Source organism: Manis pentadactyla, chromosome 4 (genome assembly GCF_030020395.1).
Source record: "Manis pentadactyla isolate mManPen7 chromosome 4, mManPen7.hap1, whole genome shotgun sequence".
Lineage (NCBI taxonomy): Eukaryota > Metazoa > Chordata > Mammalia > Pholidota > Manidae > Manis > Manis pentadactyla.
The window spans coordinates 33,192,467-33,198,753 of record NC_080022.1 but is presented as its reverse complement, the minus strand read 5'-3'; positions in this window follow the sequence as shown (position 1 = coordinate 33,198,753).

Here is a 6,287-nt window from a genome sequence, read left to right as displayed (position 1 = left end):
TAAACTTGTTCATTTATTTATTTGGAGTATTGTATTTTTGTTCTCAAGTTTTCACCTGGTTAATTAAAAAAAAAAATCTGCTGTGTCACTGTCTGGTTACCTTCTTTATTAGTTTGCTAGGGCTGTCATAACAAAGTATCACAGACTAGGTGGCATAAATAACCCAAATTTATTTCCTCACATTCCAGGAAGCTAGAAGTCCAAGATCTAGACGTTGGCAAAGTTGGTTTCATTCTGCAGCCTCTCTCCTTAGATTTTAGAAGATTATTTTCATGTCCTACTCTCCTCTTCTTAAAACGACACCAGTCATATTGGATTAAAGCCTACCTCAATGACCTTAACCTTACTCTTTTAAAAATCTTATGTCCAAATAGTCACATCCTGAGGTACTGGAGTTAGGGCTTTCTATATGAATTTGGATGTTAAGAGGAACACAATTTAGCCCATAACATATTCTAAAACTTTCAAGCTTCTCCCTCTATCTCCCCTAACATAGCAAACATTGTTGCTTTACATTGTGTGTCTGATATTTTTGGTATTTGGGGTTCCTGTGGGTCTTTTTCTATTGTCTATTGTTTCTGCTGGTCCTTGTCCAAGTTGCCCTAAACCTCAGTATGTGCCCAATTTTGTTATTTATGAAATATTTATAGAAATAATTTAAAGCCTAGGATTACACAATCTTCCAGATATTATTTTATTTGCTTTAGCATGGTGCCTAGGGGCACTAGCAATTCTGGATCACCTTTATCTAAGTTCAGGGCTTGAGATTTCTGGGCTCAGACATGACTCAAGTCAGGTTGCAATCCATCTGAGGGTTATTTTAATCACTATTAATGGCACAACCATTCAAAGTTCCTAACACAAAGCAATAGGTTAGTTTATAAGGAGTTCCACACTTGGGCCTGGACTCCAAACAAATTTTTCCCTCCAGCACTATACAACTGCTTCTTCCAGTTCAGCAGACACACTTCCAAATCAGCACTCAGCCTCTCAGTTGCCTATTCCAGATTTGCGAACATCCAGGGGAGAAGTAGCCCCAAGCATCAGACTCACTTTTTCTACACTGCTAACCTCTTCTGCATCTACCCTGGGAATCTCTTAGTATTTAAGATTCTTAAAACTATTTTATCTAATGTTTTTGGCCAACTTCAGCAAAAAGAATTGGCCCAACTTTTTCAAAAGGGGAAGTCAACAGTCATCCTCGCAAAATGCCACTATATAATTTTAGAATATATTTAAAAATTATTACTCAGAACATTTTTATTTCCTCTTCTGTGAAAGTGATTATTCATGACAATCCAAATTAACAAAAGATTAGATATTAAAATGCCAGTTGGTTTAAAATTGTATCACCTTATTTGAAAAAGTTTTAATAGTCTTTAAATATTCATTCCAAAATAATGAGCAAGAGTCTCACTTTATGATTTTTACAAAAAATGGTACGATATACACATGACAAATCCTCACAAACTGGCCTTTAAATATTGGTTGATTTCACTGAAGTTTTTCTTCCTTGTATAGGGCCTCTAACTTCTCTTCCTACAAAATCTGACAATCACTGCAAGATCCTCAATTTTCTGTTTCCAGCCTAATCTTCTCTACATCTTTACTCGACATCTTTCCCATTTTTTTCCTCCATTTTTTTGTGTAAAGTATACATGACAGAACTTACCATTTTAGCAGTTTTAGAGCATACAGTTCAGTAGCATTAAGCACATTCATTTTGCTGTGCAACCATTACTATCATCCATCTCAGGGTTCTTTCCATCTTGCAGAAACGAAACTCTCGGCCCACTATACATAACTCCCCATTACCAACATTTTATTTTCTGTATGACTGACAAATACCTTATAAATGGAATCATGCAGAATTTGTATTTTTTTTTATTTGCGAGATACAGGATTCTTAGTTGAGGGTTTTTTCTTTTAGTAGCTTAAAAATATTAGCCCACTGCTTTCTGGCCTCCAAAGTTTCTGATGAGAAATCTGAGGATCCCTTGTATGTCATGAATTGCTTCCTTCTTGCCAACTCAAGATTCTCTTTTTGTCTTCGGCTTCATGTGTCTTGGTGTAGGTCTTTTTAGTTTATCTTTGTTGAGCCTCTTGTATGATTATATTCACGTCTTTCATCAAATTTAGGGTATTTTTAGCCGTTATTTCTTCAAACAATCTGTCCCTTTCTCTCTTCTCCTGAGACTCCCACTTTGGTCTGCTCAGTGGTGTTCCACAGGTCCTTTAGGATGTTTGCTTTTCTCCAATCTTTTTTCTTTCTGTTCCTGACTCAATAATTTCAATTGCCCTATCTTCATGTTCATTTTCTGCTATCTGCTCAAATCAGTCTTTGAATCCCTCTAATTAATTTTATATTTTAGTTATTGTACTTTTCAGTTGTAGGATTTTTTTTGTTTCTTTTGATATCTCCATTTTGTTCACACATTTCCTTGACTTTCTCCACTTTAGTTCTATTAGGATCTTTAAGACAGTTTTAAAATCTGTTTAGTAGATCAGCCATTAGGTCTTTCTCAAGTATAGTTTCTATTGTAGTTTTTTCTCCTTTGAATGAGCCATGTTTCTCCTTTTCTTTACATGCCTTGTGATTTGTTGCTAAAAGCTAGACATGAACTCTAATGCTCTTACCTGAACCTGTCTTTCCCTGGGCACGTGGAGTGACTTTCTAAATTCCCCCATACTTGCAGTTGCTTTTGATTCTCCCCTAGTCTTCAATGTCTGGCTCTTAAAAGGGGGAAAAGACTAAAATGAACTGGGGAGGAGAATGTCCCCAAGTCCTTTATATCCCCTTGACATTATCTCAGCTTGAGAGGACAAGCTTGCAACAACAGGGGTAGATGCAACAATGGCTGCTGTCTATATATGCACCTTCTTGATCAGAAGCCAGCAATCAATAATCAGAACACAGGTCCCAGTCCATTATTTGGCAGACAGGGTCCTTATTGCATTCTGGCTCCTGTAACTTATGCGCGAGCTGGCCCAGAAACATGCACAACTGCCTGCCTGAGCCAGATGGGAAATGCATAGCTAAGAGCTGAATCATCCACAACTAACCTCAATTTACCAACTATGCCTTCTCTGGATGTTGCAAACCTTCAATAGCCTCCAGCACTCCAAAAGTTACAGAAGACCAATTCTGTCAGTGTACTTGTCTAAGGTGGGGGGATTCCTAGTGCTTCATATTAAGCCAGAATCCTTTCCTTACCTCCTGACATTTTTATGGCATTTCTTATGCTAGTGTGGGTCCTCCAAGCAGTAGACCCCCAACTAGGATTAATCATGCAAGAATTTTAGTAGGAAAATACCTGTGAGAAAATGAGGAAGGAGTTGGGAGGGCCATCAGGCAATGTCTGAGTGAAGGAGTACTGGGTGGAAGAATCCTAGACCACCATGCAGTGAAGGGAAGTTTGTCAAGGCCATCAGAGAAGTCCATGTCTCCCAGGAACAGGACTGCTTTAGAATCTCACTCATTGGCTTAGGCAACTTGAAAGCATGGCCTCAGGGAAACATGGTGGTAGATTTCAGAACAAGGTATTGTGGGTGGATTATGTCCCCTGTAGTTAGATCAGAACTAGTCATTCTCATGGCCATACTTTCAGTTTACAATGATCACAGCTATTATCTCAGCTAAGCCTTTCAATATTCCTGTGGTAACAGCCAACATTCGTGTAACATCAGGTATTATATTCAGTCCTCACAAGAACTTTAGGAAGCAGATACTATTTATATCTCTACGTTAAAGATTATTTTAAATGCTCTTTCTGAGGTTCCTCCTCTGCACTTGGATTAGGCAGTTTGATGGTGGGATCTAAGAACCTGTTGATTTTCATGTGGCTGGTGCACAGAATAGAGAAATAGTTCAATGTTCAGAACCAACATTTATGTGGTAGCTCCATACTGAGGCTCTGGGAAAATGGTACCAATAGGTCTGGAACTCAGGTTTTCAGACACCAAACAACTTTCTTTCCTGATGTCTCAAATTATTTATAATGAAATTTTATGCACAGGGTAATGACGGTTTTACCAGTCAAAAGCCATCTTTCTTGACTCTCCTCTTACAAATATGCCTCATCCTAAAAAATCCTCCCCTCAAACTTACATTCTCTCTAGAGTGACCACAACTCCCACATTGTTGAGGGCAGTCCTTCATCCTAGTTAATTGATAACAACATTCCTTTCACCTCAGCGGTAACCTATTTGGCTAACATGTAAATTATGATCTATTATGTCTGCCCTTCTGGTAGCAGCCTGTTTCCTTCAACCCACTTTCAACATACTTACCAAACCATCACTCTGCACTCTTTTAATCCTGTTGGATATAACATAGCCCTGGGATATAGCAGCAGGGAACAAGACACAAAAACCCTAAAGACACAGAATAAACAAATATAAATTAAAAACTGGTGATATGGCAAGCAGGGTAGAGGTCAGAAGACCTCGGTATGGGGTGGGGCTGCTAATTTGAACAGTGGTCAGGGAAGGATTTTCCTAAAGACCCGAATGAACTGAGGGAAAAGGCCATTTAGTTACCCAGGAAACAGTTTTGTCAGGAGGAAAATCAAGTGTGAAGGTCAGAGGTGGGAATGTGTCTGGCACATTCAAGGGAAAAAAGGTCTGTGAGGTTTGAGTGGAGTAAACCAGGGGGAGAGCAGAAAAAACGGGTCATATGAAGCTTCCTGTAGGACACTGGCTCCTGCTCAAGACTGGAAGCCTCTGTTAGGTTTTGAGCAGAGAAGTGACCCAATGTTTTTAAGAACACACCCTGGCTGCCTTGTTGAGAATTGACTTCAGAAGACTAGTAAGGGACTGGAAAGGAACGTGGCAGGGACCTCACCTAAGGAGACTAGTTGGTGGAAGCCTGGACACATGTGGTTGGAGGTAGTGAGAAATGATTTCATTCTGGGTTCCTAAGGAAGAATCAACAGGATTTGCAAATTATATGGAGTGAGAAGACAGAGTAGCGCCCTATTCACCTTTGTAACACCTCACATTTCCACAGGACAGCTCTCACCAGCAGTGTCCTTGTTGCTAAGCCCAATGGATACCTTGCAGCCTCCACCTTCTTAGACCTCTTGGCTTTGATGCCAAATGAACTATCTACTTTGTTCTCTAGGATTCCATGTGCTCCTTTTTGGATTTTCCGTATCTGTTTCTGACCATCACTTTTATGTCCTTTGCCTTGTTCTGAGAGTTTGGGCTTCCACACTCTGGTCTCCAGATGCTCATGTGATGTCATTTCATCTATGATCACAGCTTTTCAATAGCCACTTCACGTGTCAGACATTCATCTTCAGTTTACACCTCCCTCCTTAGCTCATCTGTTTCTTGCACACTCTCCATGGATGCCCCACAGGCACCTCAAACAGTAAAAACAGAACATATCCCTCCCCTTTGTGCATCTATACTCCAGCAAATGGCACGACCTATGTGAACATTCTGCAGTCTGCTGGGTTCTTCCCTCTTCCTCATTCCTGTGTTCAGCCATTCACTTTCTCTGGACTCAATTTCCAGAAACACCTCAAATTTGACCCCCTTTCTTACTGCCACATCTATAGGACAGGTCTCATTTATTGGGACTTCTGCAACAATATCCAAATTTGTCACCTCTTTGTGATCCTATTTTTTTTTCCGCTAGAGGAATTTGTGATGAAAATAATTCTATTTAAAAAAAAATAATTCAGATTTCCTATCATTCATTAGCAACTCAACCCAGAGAGAACAGTGCAGGAGGGCTGGCTAGCTGCTGAGCCTTTAAGAGGTGCTAAAACATCCCTTAAGATACATAAACATGGTGTAAGCTAACGGCCCACTTGCTTCTGTACCATTTATACCAGGCTGTCAGACTGAAATGTAAGCAGGTATTCCTGTCTGGGCACCAGCCACAAGGTGGTGGGGGGAAGCAGCAGTGTTCTTAAGACTCTCTTCCACAGCCTTGAGTCATTTCCTGCTTTACCTCAGTCTCTACCAAATGTTCAAAAGCTTCCCCCAGTCGCAGGCACTACACCTCAATTCACATGAAACCTCTCCCAACTTTTCATCTGACTGAATGTTGCTCTTAAGCCTTCCACTGTGCACGCGCTCCAGAATTCAGTCACCAGCCTCTTCTCCCAGTGCTCTCGTTTTCTTACTTTCCCTTCTAAGATTCCCCAGGACACTACTACTTTTGAAGACCTTTCAAAGTTGCTTTTCTCCTAAACTCCAGGTTCCATAGTGACAGGCCAGGCAGGTCTCCCGTTATACCACTACCATTTCTAAACCACTCTCCTCTGAAAGTCTTC